A 20504-nucleotide genomic window follows, 5' to 3' on the forward strand; every position below is an offset into this window, starting at 1 on the left:
GCTCCTCATGACCAGCCTCGGACTTTGTGGCTCTAATTGTCTTCCGGACTGTGAAGCATTGCTTAGGCCTGAATATGTATGCCGTGGGCGCTCACACACACACACATCACATGATCAACAAATGATCACCTGTTTTCTGGGTTGTGTTTCAAAATATCTTGATTGTATTTTGTTGGTATCTATTTTTTAAAAATGGTAGTGGAATTTGATTTACCAGGCTACATAACTAACCAGAGTGCATCACTCCTCAATCATTTATTACACGTTTATCTCAAACTACAGGAGAGGTTTTTTTTTTTCTTAAAAAAAGAATATTTTAGATCACTCATTTCCAGTCTTATGTTCTACAAAGGATCTAAATTTTTTCAAATTTGGGGAAAAGATTGAAGCTACAGTTTATATAGCCCAATTATTTTTTTCAGTATGTCAGCTCTATAGATGTTAAAAAGTAAATAACAGCCATTTCAATTCCAATCATGAAAAATATCTCTTCATCTATTTATTTACTCATTATATACACAAATCACTCAATTGTCTGTCATCAAATCAATTCCACTGGAATCTTGTTTCTCTCTCTCTCAGCTTTCATTGCTGATCTTTGAGCTTCAAATTGTAATTATTGCATAGATGACAGGAAGAACAAGCTTTCTTGAGAGAGAAAATGATATCTAAATCCTAAAATCCTTAGGAGCTTCCAACCTCCAACATAAAATAAAATGCTTCCACTTTTTCCTCTTTAAACTTTATGTATTTTTTTGTTTTATTTGTAATAGTTTATACCTTCACTTGGTTCAAAAACCAAAATAATATATAACAAGGCAAACATTGAGAAGTCTTGTTTCTGTTCCTTTCTCCTGTAGGTAGCTATTTTTATTTTTTTGGTATAATTTTAGGCATATTTGAGCACACATAAATACACACTTTTCTGCCCTTATCTGTTCTTTCATAAAAGAAAGCACAGTATATAAAACTTACTTTTTTTTTCTTTTAACGATGGTATTTTTTTCCTATTATTCTTGTAACAAGTGTCCATAAACTTAGCGGCTTGAACCACATGAATTACTTCACACTTCTGGAGGTAAGAAGTCAAAAATCAGTTTTACAAGGCTAAAATCAAGGTTTGCAGAGATGGTTCTTTCCGGGGGCTCCAAGGAAGAATATATTTATTGGCTTTGCAAATTCTAGAGGCTCCTTTGGCATTCCTTGGCCAGTAGCCAAACAACTCCAATATTTGTTTCCATCTTCCCATTGTTTTCTCTTATGCCCTCAAAACTCCCTTCAGCTCCTTGTTACGGAAACAATTTGAGATTACATTTAGGGCCCACCTAGATAATCCAGGATAACCTCCTCATCTCAAGAGCTTGAATTTAATCACATTTACAAAGTCCCTTTTGTCACTTAAGGCAAGACTCAGGTTCTGAAGATTAGGATGTGGATATCTTGGTGGGAGGTGTTATTGTTCGTCATGACACAGCAACATGTCCTAAATATCAATCCATGTCAGTTATTAGGTAGGCAGCTTTTTTACTTTCTTTTTATAGTTTTATAGTATTTCATGTAGAGCTTTAACAGGGTTTATTTAACTAACTTCCTAATCATGGATAATTTTTGCTTTTACAGATAACGCTGCAATGAGCAACCTTATGAAAATAACATTCTGGACATGCACAGATATACAATATATTACATATACATATAAAACCATTAAATAATATATGAAGGATATATTATTAAATATTAACTTTAATATTTATTAAACATTAACAGTAAAATTGTATTAAATGCATATATGTTTATGAATGGACTTGTACAATTAGTTTATATTACTTGTTAGAATGATATAGTATTCAACATTAATTCTGTTTTTCTTTTTACAGGTGTGAAGTTTAAGAAATCTTGTTCACACAAATAGGTAAGAATTAAAACGGTTATAGCAATATCTCTCAATTCTCTAAATTATTTTGTAATCACGCATACAAAGCAACATAGTGATCTATCACTAAAAACTAATGACTTATCAACTGACAGCTTAATTATGTGCTCCTGTAATTTTTGTTATATGCAAATAGTTGGAAAACACTGAATCACAAAATATCATTTCTTTCCCATTCATCAGAATCATTCACCTTTTCAAAATCAAAAGTAGTATTTTGAAAATCATTGCTACATTTTGGCTGTTCTGGGGTTTTTACCTCCTAGAGTAATGAAAGGTGGTAAAATCTAGGAGGCATGAAATAAGATGTAAATTGAGGAAGAAAACTTAAAAGTTAGGAAAAGAGGCAGAACTCAACTACACATTCCTTCTTCAGCAGATCAATTTTGCTTCTGTGCACTAAGAGAGTTGAAGATCTGAAAATCGATTCCTTTGAAACATCACTTTTTGTGTACTCTTGGGGAAGAATGAACCCCCCAGGGTATTCATACCTTACCAGTATAAAGAACGAAGATATTCACTATTTCAGATGATATTCTCAGACACCAAAGGTTATACTTTTACTTCCTTCTTAATGGCATACATAAATTTTGGAAGCACTGCATTACAGTAAAGGGTCTCTGAAATAATCTTTCTTCAAGAGCAAAGATTGTCTCGTCTACTTAATTAAATTCTCCAGAATAACTCCTGGTGCTTTCCAAATATATGTAAGTAATAAAAGCTTGTGGAATGGGTGAGTGAAAGTTATGGAGAATAAATGTGATGCATAAACACCTAGTTCAAATTTGGTCAGCTTTCTGTTCATCTGCCAGTTTCTTCTAAGGGCGTCAGAACCTTGGCCTTAATAGGCAGTTCAGCCGCCATTTGAGATCTGTAGCAGGGAAGTAAGTGAGACTGTTCCTGCTGGTTTTGATGTCTGGCTGGGGCTCCAAAGCAGAGCACAGTGGGTGTTAAATGCCCACACATTCTAGAAAGGTGCTAGACCATCTAAGCAGAATTTGTTGGAAGGTGGCCCAAATTGGTTCCAAACATCTACCCTATCACCACCTCCAGCCTATACATAAAAGGAGGCTAGTAAATTAATGGGTGAGAACTGACGAATGAAGATTTCCTTAAGAAAAATTTTGGAGTGCTATTTTTTTTTTCCTCTCCCATTTCTTGGAGGGGGCGGGGGGGTGGGCCGCAGAGAATGTGCTCCTCTTCAACTTAAGTCAAATAAATAGGACTCCAAGAGAATCATCCGAAGGGTGGGGAGGTATAAACACTCATGCCTGACTCTCACTGTAAAAGAAATAGCTCAAAGCTGTCTGGTGTTAGCTGAGAAGCAGAACAAAGAGAGAGGGCTCCATAGGGGATGGCTTTTATTTCCAGTGCTTGCTAGAAAGAGATATGAGTTTTTCCTTAGATTAAGAGGTTGTTGAGTAATACAGGCAAGCTGGAGCCCGGATGGCGTGACTCCAGATCTGTGTGGGACATTTGCAAGAAGAGAGCAGCCGCAGAGGAGAATGTGGGAGATATTTGAAGAACTTTCAAGAGAGAATATTGATATTTAGGCACCGGCCTTCCAGAGAGCTACAGTTTCCACTTGAAAACAGTACCACTTGATCATGGTGGATAAGCTTTTCGATGTGCTGCTGGATTCGGTTTGCCAGTATTTTACTGAGGATTTTTACATCAATGTTCATCAAGGGTATTGGTCTAAAATTCTCTTTTTTGGTTGTGTCTCTGCCCAGCTTTGGTATCAGGATGATGCTGGCCTCATAAAATGAGTTAGGGAGGATTCCCTCTTTTTCTATTGATTGGAATAGTTTCAGAAGGAATGGTACCAGTTCCTCCTTGTACCTCTGGTAGAATTCGGCTGTGAATCCATCTGGTCCTGGACTCTTTTTGGTTGGTAAGCTATTGATTATTGCCACAATTTCAGAGCCTGTTATTGGTCTATTCAGAGATTCAACTTCTTCCTGGTTTAGTCTTGGGAGAGTGTATGTGTCGAGGAATTTATCCATTTCTTCTAGATTTTCTAGTTTATTTGTGTAGAGGTGTTTGTAGTATTCTCTAATGGTAGTTTGTATTTCTGTGGGATCAGTGGTGATATCCCCTTTATCATTTTTTATTGCGTCTATTTGATTCTTCTTTTTTTCTTTATTAGTCTTGCTAGCAGCCTATCAATTTTGTTGATCCTTTCAAAAAACCAGCTCCTGGATTCATTAATTTTTTGAAGGGTTTTTTTTTGTCTCTATTTCCTTCAGTTCTGCTCTGATTTTAGTTATTTCTTGCCTTCTGCTAGCTTTTGAATGTGTTTGCTCTTGCTTTTCTAGTTCTTTTAATTGTGATGTTAGGGTGTCAATTTTGGATCTTTCCTGCTTTCTCTTGTGGGCATTTAGTGCTATAAATTTCCCTCGACACACTGCTTTGAATGTGTCCCAGAGATTCTGGTATGTTGTGTCTTTGTTCTCATTGGTTTCAAAGAACATCTTTATTTCTGCCTTCATTTCGTTATGTACCCAGTAGTCATTCAGGAGCAGGTTGTTCAGTTTCCATGTAGTTGAGCGGTTTTGAGTGAGTTTCGTAATCCTGAGTTCTAGTTTGATTGCACTGTGGTCTGAGAGACAGTTTGTTATAATTTCTGTTCTTTTACATTTGCTGAGGAGAGCTTTACTTCCAACTATGTGGTCAATTTTGGAATAGGTGTGGTGTGGTGCTGAAAAGAATGTATATTCTGTTGATTTGAGGTGGAGAGTTCTGTAGATGTCTATTAGGTCCACTTGGTGCAGAGCTGAGTTCAATTCCTGGGTATCCTTGTTAACTCTCTGTCTCGTTGATCTGTCTAATGTTGACAGTGGGGTGTAAAAGTCTCCCATTATTATTGTGTGGGAGTCTAAGTCTCTTTGTAGGTCACTCAGGACTTGCTTTATGAATCTGGGTGCTCCTGTATTGGGTGCATATATATTGAGGATAGTTAGCTCTTCTTGTTGAATTGATCCCTTTACCATTATGTAATGGCCTTCTTTGTCTCTTTTGATCTTTGTTGGTTTAAAGTCTGTTTTATCAGAGACTAGGATTGCAACCCCTGCCTTTTTTTATTTTCCATTTGCTTGGTAGATCTTCCTCCATCCTTTTATTTTGAGCCTATGTGTGTCTCTGCACATGAGATGGGTTTCCTGAATACAGCACACTGATGGGTCTTGACTCTTCATCCAATTTGCCAGTCTTTTAATTGGAGCATTTAGTCCATTTACATTTAAAGTTAATATTGGTATGTGTGAATTTGATCCTGTCATTATGATGTTAACCGGTTATTTTGCTCGTTAGTTGATGCAGTTTCTTCCTAGTCTTGATGGTCTTTACATTTTGGCATGATTTTGCAGCAGCTGGTACCGGTTGTGCCTTTCCATGTTTAGTGCTTCCTTCTGGAGCTCTTTTAGGGCTAGAAATACCATTTGACCCAGCCATCCCATTACTGGGTATATACCCAAAGGATTATAAATCATGCTGCTATAAAGACACATGCACACATATGTTTATTGCGGCACCATTCACAATAGCAAACACTTGGAACCAACCCAAATGTCCAACAATGATAGACTGGATTAAGAAAATGTGGCACATATACACCATGGAATACTAGGCAGCCATAAAAAATGATGAGTTCATGTCCTTTGTAGGGACATGGATGAAACTGGAAATCATCATTCTCAGTAAACTATTGCAAGGACAAAAAACCAAACACCGCATGTTCTCACTCATAGATGGGAATTGAACAATGAGAATACATGGATACGGGAAGGGGAACATCACACTCTGGGGACTTTTGTGGGGTGGGGGGAGGGGGGAGGGATAGCATTAGGAGATATACCTAATGCTAAATGACGAGTTAATGGGTGCAGCACACCAGCATGGCACATGTATACATATGTAACTAACCTGCACATTGTGCACATGTACCCTAAAACTTAAAGAAGTATAATAATAATAAAAAAAGAAAGAAAAAAAAAAAACAGTACCAGTCAAGTAAGAACGTTCTCTCCTTTTACCTCCTCTTTTTCTCACCAACCTCCTTCCGCCCTTGAAAATATAGGAATGATGACCTAGAAGCACTAGAGCAAATACAGGAGGGTTGGAACATGGAGAGTAAAAAGGCCCCCACTTCCCACTTTTCCTTACAGGTTTTCTAGCAATGGCGTCTGAGGTGTGAGAGAAGTCTTGATTGGGTATGAGACTGGAATTATAGTATTAGATTTGACTGGATATTTAATACTTGAAAATGAGACTTTCTTAACAATGAAGGTGGCCAGAAAACATTCAGATCTAATATGATTTTGAAAATGAGACTTTCTTAACAATGAAGGTGGCCAGAAAACATTCAGATCTAATATGATTTTCTGTTGGTGATGGGAGATCTGATAGCAAGGAATTGTGAGAAACTATAGTCATTTCCTGTTGATGTTCCATGTTTAACTCAAACTGGTTACATGACAATACCCAATATGTTCTTTTTTTAACCCAAGATTTCAAAATGATTTTTTGAGAGCTCATTCATATCCTCTAATGTGAACTTCTTTATAACCAACTTTAATGAACTGTGCAGTAGAATCTGATGTGAGTATCAAAAGGAATAGAGAAGTTATACTTCAGTGTGGGAAGAGAGAGAGAATGTCAGCCCACTGCCTTAACTTGCTTGGCATTTTGAAGAAAATTGACAGAGCCCACCTCCAGATTTTATTGGGGTGGGGGAGAGAAGGGAAAATGGAAGATATATTTTAAACCACTTTTGGCAGGAAAAGTCATTTCCCTATTTAGAGTCTGGAATGAAAATGTAGTTCCCATTAAGTAATTTTTACTTACTTCTGTATAACCCAATTAAACACCCCTCATATTCCCACTCTCCTGCAGTAACTCAGATACCACTTAATCCAATGTCATGTGGGCGTCGTGCTTCTATGTTTTCGTCTTAACTTTCTAAATTCCCAAATTCTTCATCTCACTAGCTTCAAGCGAATTTTTCAGTGGGAAAGTACTTTGAATAATATGTAATATTTCTTGCGTGTTGCCTTTGTGACAACTTGTTCTAAGCACTTTACATGTATTACTTATATTACTATAACTTCTATCCTATAAGTTATTACTATAACTTTTATTGTTGGTATCATTGTTAATCTCATTTAAAGATGTTTCAGTAGAGGCACAGAAAAGCTGAATAACTTTTATTGCTGGTAAGTGTAGGGCCTGAATTTGAATCCAGGCATCTTGCTCCAGAGCCCTAACATTTTCCAATCTCATTATAAACTGCCTATAAAAGAAACTTGCTTTTCCATTCCAGGTTGACAGGCAGGGTGGCAACACGTATAAAAAGCATCTTAGGTTCCACTAGTCAATCTCTTTTTGGAGTAGCTTCCACTGGAATTCTGTAGGTGTTGATTCATTTTTACATAACCAATGTCTGTAAACCTGAAGATCAAATGCTTGTGGTAGGAAATAAGATAGTTTTAAAGATCAAATTTCCAAGTTCAGGGACCACGAAATGACAATTGAAAACCAGGAGTAATGAGCTGTAAAGATAAATCAATACATGAAAAGACAGGATGAGTATTTTAAGCAGCTGAAATAACTTGTACTTACACAAAAAGGAAGAAAATATCTGACCACATCAGATTGTATTTTCCTGAGATCGCTGCAAAAATATCTCACATTCCACCAGCTCTACTACCATAAGTTTGGAAAATATAATCTGCCACATTGAGCTAAATGTTAAAAAATAAGCCATAATTACCAAATTCCTTACATTTCCCTTCATAGCAAAAACTCAGAGTTTATAAATTTCAGAAACTTAACACCCATATTGTAAAATTTCCCTTTCATATTATTGATGTTGCCAGCACCCTCTTAATGCCATTTCTTTTGCTGTGTCAATTATTTTTCAATGACAGTGACATAAGAAGTAATGTGCCATCTGCATGGCCTTTTACTGCATTATGTTCTCCTAGGATAGTCTTCTAGGGCCTTTGTGAATCCTGCTTCCTGGGAGCCATTCTAGACTCTTCTCTGAGTGCCATGCTTCTTCCCCAGCATCCTACTTCTCCAGCCCCCCTACCATTCTAGCTGTGTGGGCTGCCCCATCCTGCTAACTGGAAGATGGATTTCTATTATCAAACATAATTTATTTCAAGGAAGATAGGGTACCATTTACAAACCTATCTTTTTGGTTCTACTGCAAATCTCAATTTGTTGTCTATTAACTGCCAGGAGTATACTCATCTCTCTAAAAGGTTATCATTGGGGAAAGGGGTCTTTCCCCTTCAGGTCCACACAGCAGCAGCTCTCTGATGAAGTTTTGAAATATGAGCTGTGAAGGAGCCAGAGGCAGTGATGGTGCTTTACTGGCCAGCAGTTGTTAGTTTCTCAGTGGTCTAAAGGGAAATATCCGAAAACCAACCTGACTTATGGAGAACTGTGAGAAAAATACTCTTAACACTTTAAGGTGGCAATGCCAACATTCAATGGCCTCTCCCTCCCCTTTGGGGAAGCCTCCTGGCGCCAGGGTGACCGAATGAGATGTATGAGGTCTGGTTTAGATGGCCTTTTGTCTGCTATCCCAGTATGAGGTCTGGTTTAGATGGCCTTTTGTCTGCTATCCCAGCATCACAAAAATAACTTAGGGTGAGAAATTTACAGGCCAGCATGTAAATTCCCTCATTACTTTATTAAATAGGTTGAAAGGAACATGATTAAGAAATTAAATTCAATCTAATGTTACTGTAACTGGTTTTTCATGATAAGCATTTTTCTTAATGGTAACAGAAGGCTGATCCTTTGTGTGGATTGAATTGTGCCCCCTATAAGACACGTCCAATTGCTAACCCCCAGCATCAGTGAATGTGACCTTATTTGAAAATAAGGCATTTGCAGAAATACTCAAGTTAGCATGAGGTCATACTGGATTAGAATAGGCCCTAAATCCAGTGACTGGTGTCCTTATAACACAAGGAGAGAACACAGAAAGACATACACAAAAGGCATATGGAAATTGGAGTGATGCAGCTATAAGCCAAGGAAGGCCAAGGACTATGAGCAACCCCAGAAACTACACAGAGTTAGGGGAAGGATTCTTCTAGAGCTTTCAGAGGAGCATACCCCTGCCAACACCATGATTTTGGACTTTTAGTCTCTAGAACAGTAAGGGAATATATTTCTGTTGTCGTAAGCCATCCAGCCTGTGGTAATAGTTGCAGCAGCCCAAAGAAACTAATGCAGCCCTATATATGAAAAATATGGTAATAGCCTTACTTTTTTTTTCCAGGAGAAATAAATATAGTAGCTTAGAACACAGATTCTGAAACCAAACTGACTGGGTTTAAATCCCATCTCTGCCAGTTACTAGCTATATGAAATTGAGCAACTTAACCTTTCTCTTTCTCAATTCCTTTATCTTTAAGTGGGGATAATAAAAGTACATAGATTATAGAGTTGTTATGAGTATTTTAAAAGTTAATATTTGTATAGAACTTAGAACAGGACCCTGAACATATTAAATGCTATGTAAGTGCATAAGTGCTTTTTCATTTGGGAGGGTCTTTCCAATATATTCCCTCATAGCCACCCCTGAAAAATGTTTTTCCACCACAAAAATCTTACCTTTATTTGCCTATTAACCCTTCTGTAATTTCTCTTAACATTAAACTCTATCAAACTTAGAGTTAACTAATCTTGAAACAAATTTACAACATGTTCCTGCTATTTAATTATTGCAAAAAAATAAGCAGAAATTTATTTATTTGATGAGTATTTATCAAGCATCTACTGCACACCAATTTCTGTGTTTGAAAAAAATAAATTCATACTCTATAATAATACAGTCTGTAGTCTAGTGGAAATAATGAATGTTGGAGTAATTCACTATTTATATACATTCTCCTTTGATATGAATACTTACTTGAATTACTGGAAGCAGAAACATTATTAAAATTTACAGAATTCAACGTTATTTGAAACTTTGATTGCATTTTGTATTTGCAAACACGTCTTCCACCTTGCATTTTGCTACTCCTCACATCCTGTTTCAGGAGATATGCCACTCTTTTATTTACAGAGAGGAACTGGATTCTTGGCTTAGACCAAGTATAGAGGAGTCTCCCCTTATCTGTGGATTCATTTTTGGATTCACTTTTCTGAGTTTTCACTTACCTGTTGTCAACACAATCTGAAAATAGGGAGAACAGTACAACAAGATATTTGGAGAGACCACATTTATATAACTTTAATTACAGTACATTGTTATAATTGTTCTATTTTCTTCTTTGATACTATTGTTAATCTCTTACTGTACTTAATTTATAAATTAAACCTTATATGTATGTATATCTAGGGAAAACATAGTGTATCTAGGGTTCGGTACTACTTGCAGTTTCAGGCATCCACTGGGGATCTTAGAAGGTATCCCCTGTGGATAAGGGGGGATTACTATACTATCATTTCTTATCAGTTTGATATTCAATGGCTTCTCTTTGAGATGCTAAAATGTTAAATGAGTTTTTGCATACTAATTAAGTCTACCAACACAAATCAGAAGAAACTAGGAATGGGACACATGGAAATAGGTGACACCTGCCCCAGCTTTCTATCTGGTATATTCCTTATTTTTAGATATGAAAATATATTTTTTTGTGTCAGGACCACTGATTAACAATGACACAAAAAATTAGAGCTTTTAGTGATCACTGAAGTTATTTCAGTAAGCTTTGACTAAGGATTTGTGTCCCTCTCCAGTGAATTTGGGGAGAGATGGTCCCTTCTGTCCGTTTGTTTAATACCCCACATTTCTCTGAGAAGTCCTATCATTTTGATCATTTCTAATTTAAACCCAAGGACACCCTTTCTGCATTCTTTTCTCATTGCTGTTTCCAACAGCAGTGGTATAAATGGGGAGGCTCTGACTATAGATTCCACCACATCACTTGAAATGCCAACTTGGCAGTAATCATTTTATTGTTTTTAGTTCAGAACATGTATTTTAAAAATGAATGGGTATTGACTAGTTAACAACTAGAGATTTTTTTTTCCAGGAAACAATTTCCTAGACTTTAAACCAAAATTTGGAGCTTAAGAAACAATAAAGAAGACAGTACTCTACGTAAAGTAGTATTAATTGGGGTTTCACTGTATGTCTATATGCAAATCTTAACTTTTAACCAAAAAATATATAACGATATAAAGTGCAAAAAGTTTAAGCTTTACACAGAAAATGTAGATACAAAATCACTTTTAATTTAAAAAGCAGTTTATCATCTTTCAAAGTTTATCTGTGAAGAAAGAGAAACATTTTGTACATAAATCTTCCCAGTTTTCATTGACAATGATGGTGTTATTTAAGCATCCCTGTAATTAAATGTCACTTTAAAAATAATGGATGTGTCAGGGTATCTTTTTAAATGGAAAAAAAGTATATTTTTGTAGTATTAACAGAAGTAATACTCAACCAAGATTTCCCAAATTACAGAACAAAATTAATATCTTCTTTTTTTCCCCCAGCAGTGATGTCTTTTCTATGATTCCTTTTCTGTGAACATTCAGGACTATCTGAACGAAATGGGACCCCCATCTCCTGCCACTTCTGGAGAACAAACAACCCAGTGATTTACCCATCATCACTGTCCAGATCATTGCACAGGGTGGGTTTATATGATCTGCCCACCCTGAAAACGTGGCTAAGTATTCCAATCACAGCTGTTGCCAGTGTTTCCCACCATTGCTGTATACTCTTAGTAAATGGTAGTTGTTAAAAATATAAAATAGGTTTGCTTCATGAGAAGAAGAAGAAAGTACTTTCTCTTGTAAAGTTCCTTTAAGTATTGGCATAGTAAGTGTTCCTTTTCTCATTGATACCATAGTTTTTTACTGTGTTTTGTTTTGCTTTCTTCAGATTTTAAAGGAAAAATAAGGTAATGTTGCTGATTTTCAGAAATATTTTCAGCTTCAGATATCTGTGATAAAAATGAGAAAAAAGAAGTGGATCTTCTGTCAGAAGGTATTGGTGAGATAGGAGACCCAGAATAGGAAGAAAACTTAGATGGGAGAAGCAACTTAGATGGAGAGCAACTTAGACGGGAGAAGTGATGAACATGCGTGAGAAAAAAAGTGACTCTGCTCCCTTTGTGATCCGGGCGAACATGACTAACTGATCCAGGAATTTGTTTCATTTGGTCATGAATGGGCTTTGCAAATCCTTCCTAATGACATGACAGTGTCATCTATTGGCAAAGCAGGACCCTATGAGGCATCTAAAGGGAGATTTGGCCAGATATGTTGTTTATCAGAAGCCAGGTACTTCCTCCACTTTTCATCCTCCCTACTGAAATGATTTTTTTCAGGTCAGTAATTTAATAAACATACCTACTTTGTGCTTAGCACTCTACTCAGAGCTTTTATATACATTATTTCATTCTACATTCACCAAAGTGTAAAGAGATAGGTGCATTTCCATTTTCTAGATGAGGCTCAGAGAGGTAAAACAATTTGAACAGGCAGAAAGTTGTAGAATTAATTAAGAATGATACATGTTAGACTCCAGAAAGCATGCTCTTTACCTCTGTAATTTTACCTCTGTAATAGATCATTCTGTCTCTTCAGTTTAAATGCAAGGGACATTATTACCTCTCTAGAATTTTACTCAATTCTATTGTCTTTCTCCTAATTTACTTCTTAACTACCTAATTCTTGAAACAGATTAGAAGCAGATAGTAGTGTCCTTATTTTCTTCTAGGTATGTCTTTGCATTATTAAAGTGTATCTCATTCTTTAGATTGCCTAGTCTTAAAATCCAGGTGGCTAAGTTAATTCAAGCAATTAATTGAGAGGTAAAATACTATAAAACTGATTGACTAGCATGACAAGACTCCATATAAAAGTAGATGTATTTTTTCATCCATCTATTACCTATTTCTTAACATTTTCTAGAAAATTAAGCAGCTACAATATACAAAAATAGAAGATAGTGTAAATGTAAATTAAAAGATGTAATAAAGAATCTACTTTTACCAGGTGTAGTCCCAGCTACTTGGAAGGCTGAGGCAAGAGGATCACTTGAGAAGAGAAGTTCAAGGCTGTAGTGCACCATGATTGCCCCTTGTGAATAGCCACTGAACTCCAGCCTGAGCAACAGAGTGAGATCTCATCTGTAAACAAACAAAACTGCTCCTGAATTTCAATGTCAATTTATTGTAGAAATCTTAAAAACTTAATCATCCTAAAATAATGCTGTTTTTAGGGGCAACACATAATTGTGTATAATTTCATGTTTCTTTTGAAGTGATAAAAATAATTGAAACAGTTATTAAAGAATAAAGACATTGTGACAAAGAAATGACTGGGAACCACATAAAACAAGATATTTTGTATTTTCAAATAATGCTGATTTTTAGGGCTAACAAGATTCAGTAGTAGCTTAATAAACATACATACATTAAGAAATGCCCTTTGTGAATTCAATTTTATGATGTTCAAGTACAAAAAGTATTCATCCACTGAGACTTTGAACTGTGAAATGGTCAATGAAGAGGTAAGCGGCACTTAACTTGAAGCTAATGTCTCATGAAATTGTTCGAACTTCACTCCTTGGTCATAAGGTTTTCCAGATTCAGAGCAAGGTAGCCATACGGCATTGATATTCGAAATACAAAGCCAAGTATCGGTTTTAAAAACAGTATTATTGATTTTTTTCTTCTTTTCCAATTTTCTCTTTTTGAAATTGTGCTGCTACAAATTTGAATTTTAAAATGTCTTATTTTTCAAATTTGTATTGTTTCATCTATTGAATGGTTTTTACTTTAAGGAAGTTCACAAAGTTTTTATGTTCTCAGCCATTCTTTTTTATAGAAAATATCTTAAAAACTGAAAAGGCTCTGAAAGGCTCAGGTGAACGAAAATAGAAAAAAGAGTATCTATCTCACTCTTCTTTTTAATGCTTCCCTTAGAAATACATTGGAAAGAAAACTGTTTAGGTGGTACAAGGCTTCTCCCTGGTTTCATTTTTCTTGCTTGTATAGACAATTAATTATTTGTGACAGCATTATTTTTACTTTGGAGCCCTGATTTCCCTCAATTATTGGTATGATGGAGCTCAGACCTGTGTTTCAGAGTTAAATAAATATTCTTCTAAGAATTTCCACGTTATAAAACTCCCCAACCAGCACTAAACTGTACACATAAAAATTGTAAAGATGGTAAATTATATATGCATATTGTACCTTAATAAAAAATAAAGATTTTTTTAAAAAAACAAATACCTCCTCCCCCACCAAAAAAAATTTCTTACCCCATCCACGTACCAGTCACTAGACTCTAACAGTTCAGAATTCAACTGGTGTCCAAAAGGTTAACATCATTACCAAGGTTAAGGAACCAAATCGGTATCATACACTGGGGCCATGGGGAAGCTTTTGGAACTAGGATTTCTGAGATCTTTTTACCATATACAGCAGGGAAATCTTTGTAAAAAGGAGGAAATTGGTATAATATATTCTGCTGCTGGCACAAAAAGTATTTACCAAAGTAAAGTATCCTGTAGTTCAAAAATGTTATCACAAGATTCCATTTGTGTATCTATTTAAAGTTTTGGTATATTTTCAATAAAAATTAATAAAAATAGTTCTTTTCATAATATGTGGTTTAAATCCAGATTATTTCACTGTAATATGTCTTGATAGAGGTTTAGAATATTGAAATAGGGTATTAAGATGCTTTAAATCGATTACTGATTTGAACATTATAAGTGTATATTTGTATTTCTGTGTGTGTGTCATATTCAAATACGATTAATCATGTATGTTGGTGTGTGAACATATGCATATATAAAGCATTTTTATCAGCTGTTTCTGGCTTCATACCACAGAGAACAATCTGAACTGTCTGTCAAATAAAATTGAACCTTGAGTAAGAATTCCTCAAGCAAGCTAGTTCATATCATTTGTTGTTTTCATTTTCCTGAAATGAAAATATTAGCGTTGTTACTACCTGAATAGATTAAAAGACTAAAGAAAGAAAATTTGTTCATTAGAGATTTTAAAAAATTGGCAGTGTTTGTAGAGTCAGGTATAGTACCAGCATGACATGGATCAAATTTGTCCAAATAATTTGAATTATTATTATTATATTTGGATGGGGTGTGTGTGTGTTTTTGGGGGGGGAGTGGTTGTTGTTTCATATTTTCCCTTAGGGGACATAAGTATTTACAGTAAACCCATAGTGAGTTCAGATGAAGCAAGAAAGATATAAGTATTTATCTTCATAATTTCTTAGACCAGAAGAAGTAAAAGTAGAAGTTATTAAATACATAATTAAGCATCCATAAGCAAACTAAAATTAAATAATTACCTTCTTCCTTCTTTCCGCCCTTCCTCCATCCCTCCCTCCTACCCTTCCTCACTTATTCTCTCACTCCCTTCTTTCCTCTGTTTAAATAAAAAGGTCTCATGATTTTTTGTGTGTAATTTTTGTTTTGTTTTCTTTAAAAACAAAACAATCCCGTATTTTGTAATCCCATTGAGAGGTGACAGCGTGCTGGCAGTCCTCACAGCCCTCGCTCGCTCTCGGCGCCTCCTCTGCCTGGGCTCCCACTTTGGCGGCACTTGAGGAGCCCTTCAGCCCACCGCTGCACTGTGGGAGCCCCTTTCTGGGCTGACCAAGGCCAGAGCCGGCTCCCTCAGCTTGCAGGGAGGTGTGGAGGGAGAGGCCAGAGCGGGAACCAGGGCTGCCTGCGGCCCTTGCAGGCCAGCTGGAGTTCCGGGCGGGCGTGGGCTTGGCGGGCCCCGCACTTGGAGCAGCTGGCCGGCCCTGCTGGCCCCAGGCAATGAGGGGCTTAGCACCGGGGCCAGCGGCTGCAGAGGGTGACTGGGTCCCCCAGCAGTGCCAGCCCACCTGCGCTGCGCTCTATTTCTCACTGGGCCTTAGCTGCCTTCCCGCAGGGCAGGGCTCAGGACCTGCAGCCCACCATACCTGAGCCTCCCACCCCCTCCATGGGCTCCTGTAGGGCCCGAGCCTCCCCGATGAGCACCTCCCCCTGCTCCAGGGTGCCCAGTCCCATCATGCACCCAAGGGCTGAGGAGTGCGGGCGGACAGCGTGGGACTGGCAGGCAGCTCCACCTGCAGCCCCTGTGCAGGATCTACTGGGTGAAGCCAGCTGGGCTCCTGAGTCTGGTGGGGACATGGAGAACCTTTATGTCTAGCCCAGGGATTGTAAATACACCAATCGGCACTCTGTATCTAGCTCAAGGTTTGTAAACACACCAATAAGCACCCTGTGTCTAGCTCAGGGTTTGTGAATGCACCAATCCACACTCTGTATCTAGCTACTCTGGTGGGGCCTTGGAGAACCTTTGTGTGACACTTTGTATCTAGCTAATCTGGTGGGGAGGTGGAAAACCTTTGTGTCTAGCTCAGGGATTGTAAACACACCAATAAGCGCCCTGTCGAAACAGACCACTCGGCTCTACCGATCAGCAGGATGTGGGTGGGGCCAGATAAGAGAATAAAAGCAGGCTGCCCCAGCCAGCAGTGGCAACCTGCTCGGGTCCCCTTCCACACTGTGGAAGCTTTGTTCTTTCACTCTTTGCAATAAATCTTGCTACTGCTCACTCTTTGGGTCTACACTGCTTTTATGAGCTGTAACACTCACTGCAAAGATCTGCAGCTTCACTCCTGAAGCCAGCGAGCCCACGAGCCCACTGGGAGGAACAAACAACTCCAGACGCGCTGCCTTAAGAGCTGTAACACTCACCGCGAAGGTCTGCAGCTTCACTCCTGAGCCAGCAAGACCACGAAACCACCAGAAGGAAGAAACTCTGAACACATCTGAACATCAGAAGGAACAAACTCCAGACGTGCCACCTTAAGAGCTGTAACACTCACCGCGAGGGTCCGCGGCTTCATTCTTGAAGTCAGTGAGACCAAGAACCCACCAATTCTGGACACACCATCAAAAAGTGGGCAAAGGACATTCTCAAAAGAAGATAGACAACCAACCAATGAACACATTAAAAAATGTTCAACGTCACTAATCATCAGGGAAATGCAAATTAAAACCACAATGAGACACCACCTTACTCCTGCAAGACTGGACATAATTAAAAAGTCAAAAAGCAATATATATTGGCATGAATGTGGCAAAAGGGGAACACTTATACTGCTGGTGGGAATGTAAATTAATACAACCACTATGGAAAACAGTATGGAGATTCCTTAAAGAACTAAAAGTAGAACTACCATTTGATCTGGCAATCTCACCAATTGGTATCTACTTAAAGGAAAGAAAGTCATTATATATATGCAAAAGACACATGTAAATGCATGTTTATAGCTGCACAATTCGCAATTGTAAAGATATGAAACCCACTTAAGTGCCCATCAACCAACAAGTGGATAAATAAAATGGTATATATACACCATGGAATGCTACTCACCCATAAAAACGAATGAAACAATATCTTTTGCAGCAACTTGGATGGAGATGGAGGCCATTATTCTAAGTGAAATAACTCAAGAAGGGAAAACCAAATATTGTATGTTTTCAGTTACAAGTGCTAGCTAAGCTATGAGGATGCAAATGCATAAGGATGATTTAATAGACTTTGGATACTTGGCAGGGAAGGTTGTGAGGCAGGTGAGGGATAAAAGATGACATACTGGGTACGGCGTAGATGCTCAGGTGATCACTGCACTAAAATCTCAGAAATCACTGCCAAATAATTTATTCATATAACCAAAAACCACCTGTACCCCAAAAACTTTTGAGATTTTAAAAAAATTCCCTATTTTGGATATATTCTTTAAATTTCCAAGGAAAATACCTTTGCTTTCTGTATGACAAAAGTATCAATTTTAAATGTAATTGAATATTTCTTAAGCAAAAATCTCTTGCAATTTTTGTCCGTGTAAAACACTGCTTCCATATCTCAGATGAGATCGGGCGCATTCAGGGTGGTATGCCTGTAGGCTGCTTCCATATTTCAAACTGGAGATCGTTAAAAGTTATAGTTTATGATGCTGTTATCTCTAATACCATCTGGATAATACCTGGCAGTATAAAAAGCCTGAGCACATATATCAATTAAGGCTATTTTCTCATTCCAGTAGGTCTTAGTGAAACTCCATGTGGAAATGAGTCTATACAAGGAAAGAACATTGTTCAAATTTGAAGGGGAACAACAGACGGCAAGTGAAGTATGTAGGAGTTTTATGGAATGTGAGCTGAGGAACAGCTAATAAAATTATGCCTGCATGACTCTGCATGAGAGGAGGGTCAAGGAAGGTGAATGTTAAATTGACAAAGGAAATATTTCAAGGAAAATTGCAGACTTAAATGGACTCAACCTTTCTCATAACTGAGACCTAGAAGCTTAGCGTGTTAAACTCAGCTCTGGAGATTTTATTCATGAAAGTCAGTTTTGAGACAGGATAGAATAGGTTTTTGGGTCTTTGAACTTGAATCGAATGGCCTTGGAAGAATAATTTTTTAAAAAGCTTGAGAAGCGGGGTGGAGCAAAGAAGGCCAAATAGGAACAGCTCCAGTCTACAGCTCCCACCATGAGCAATGCAGAAGACGAATGATTTCTGCATTTCTGACTGAGGTACCAGGTGCATCTCACTGGAGATTGTCAGACAGCAGGTGCAGGACAGTGGGTGCAGTGCACGGAGCCTGAGCTGAAGCAGGGCAAGGCATCGCCTCACCCAGGAAGTGCAAGGGGTCGGGGAATTCCCTTTCCTAGCCAAGAAAAGGGATGACTGACAGCACCTGGAAAATCGGGTCACTCCCACCTTAATACTGCGCTTTTCCAATGGTCTTAGCAAACGGCACACCAGGAGATTATATCCCGCGCCTGGCTCGGAGGGTCCTACGCCCACAGAGCCTCGCTCATTGCTAGCACAGCAGTCTGAGATCAAACTACAAGGCATCAGCGAGGCTGGGGGAGGGGTGCCCGCCATTGCCGAGGCTTGAGTAGGTAAACAAAGCAGCTGGGAGGCTTGAACTGGGTGGAGCCCACCACAGCTCAAGGAGGCCTGCCTGCCTCTGTAGACTCCACCTCCGGGGGCAGGGAATAGCCAACCAAAAGGCAGCAGAAACCTCTGCAGACTTGAATGTCCCTGTCTGACAGCTTTGAAGAGAGTAGTGGTTCTCCCAGCATGCAGCTTGAGATCTGAGAATGGACAAACTGCATCCTCAAGTGGGTCCCTGAACCCCGAGTAGCCTAACTGGGAGGCACCCCCAGTAGAGACAGACTGACACCTCACATGGCCAGGTACTCCTCTGAGACAAAACTTCTAGAGGAACGATCAGGCAGCAACATTTGCTGTTCACCAATATCCACTGTTCTGCAGCCTCCACTGCTGATACCCAGGAAAACAGAGTCTGGAGTGGACCTCTGGGAAACTCCAACAGACCTGCAGCCAAGGGACCTGACTGTTAGAAGGAAAACTAACACACAGAAAGGACAACCACACCAAAACCCCATCTGTACATCACCATCATCAAAGACCAACGCTAGATAAAACCACAAAGATGGGGAAAAAACAGAGCAGGAAAACTGAAAATTCTAAAAATCAGAGCACCTCTCCTCCTCCAAAGGAATGCAGCTCCTCACCAGCAGCGGAACAAAGCTGGATGGAGAATGACTTTGACAAGTTGACAGAACAAGGCTTCAGACGATCAGACTTCTCTGAGCTAAAGGAGGAAGTTCGAACCCATGGCAAAGAAGTTAAAAACCTTGAAAAAAGATTAGACGAATGGCTAACTAGAATAACCAATACAGAGAAGTCCTTAAAGGACCTGATGGAGCGGAAAACCAAGGCACGAGAACTACGTGATGAATGCACAAGCCTCAGTAGCCGATTTGATCAACTGCAAGAAAGGGTATCTATTAGTAATGGAAGATCAAATGAATGAAATGAAGCAAGAAAAGAAATTTAGAGAAAAAAGAATAAAAAGAAATGAACAAAGCCTCCAAGAAATATGGGACTATGTGAAAAGACCAAATCTACGTCTAGTTGGTGTACCTAAAAGTGATAGGGAGAATGGAAAGCAGTTGGAAAACACTCTGCAGGATATTATCCAGGAGAACTTCCCCAATCTAGGAAGGCAGGCCAACATTCAAATTTAGGAAATACAGAGAATGCCACAAAGATACTCCTCGAGAAGAGCAACTCCAAGACACATATATCAGATTCACCAAAGTTGAAATGAAGTAAAAAATGTTAAGGGCAGCCAGAGAGAAAGGTCGGGTTATCCACAAAAGGAAGCCCATCACACTAACAGCTGATCTCTCAGCAGAAACTCTACAAGCCAGAAGAGAGTGGGGGCCAATATTCAACATTCTTAAAGAAAAGAATTTTCAACCCAGAATTTCATATCCAGCCAAACTAAGCTTCATAAGTGAAGGAGAATTAAAATCCTTTACAGACAAGCAAATGCTGAGAGATTTTGTCACCACCAGGCCTGCACTAAAAGAGCTCCTGAAGGAAGCAGTAAACATGGAAAGGAACAACCGGTACCAGTCACTGCAAAAACATGCCAAATTGTAAAGACCAT

The 20504-nt window shown here is 38.4% G+C and overlaps 1 long non-coding RNA gene across 4 annotated transcripts in view; it reads left to right on the forward strand.

Moving 5' to 3' along the window:
• The window catches only part of LOC129036929 (uncharacterized), an 806216-nt gene extending 791525 nt beyond the window's left edge, over positions 1 to 14691 (forward strand). For 2 of the 4 annotated variants that reach the window (XR_010126426.1, XR_008502688.2), the window contains 2 exons: positions 1878 to 1912; positions 11459 to 14691. This is a non-coding gene — a long non-coding RNA (uncharacterized LOC129036929). The remainder of the gene's footprint in view (positions 1 to 1877; positions 1913 to 11458) is intronic. The other 2 variants (XR_010126427.1, XR_010126428.1) reach the window with 1 other exon arrangement.
• The last annotated feature ends 5813 nt before the right edge of the window (positions 14692 to 20504 follow it).

The sequence above is a fragment of the Pongo pygmaeus genome, chromosome 4 (assembly GCF_028885625.2).
Source record: "Pongo pygmaeus isolate AG05252 chromosome 4, NHGRI_mPonPyg2-v2.0_pri, whole genome shotgun sequence".
NCBI classification, from domain to species: domain Eukaryota; kingdom Metazoa; phylum Chordata; class Mammalia; order Primates; family Hominidae; genus Pongo; species Pongo pygmaeus.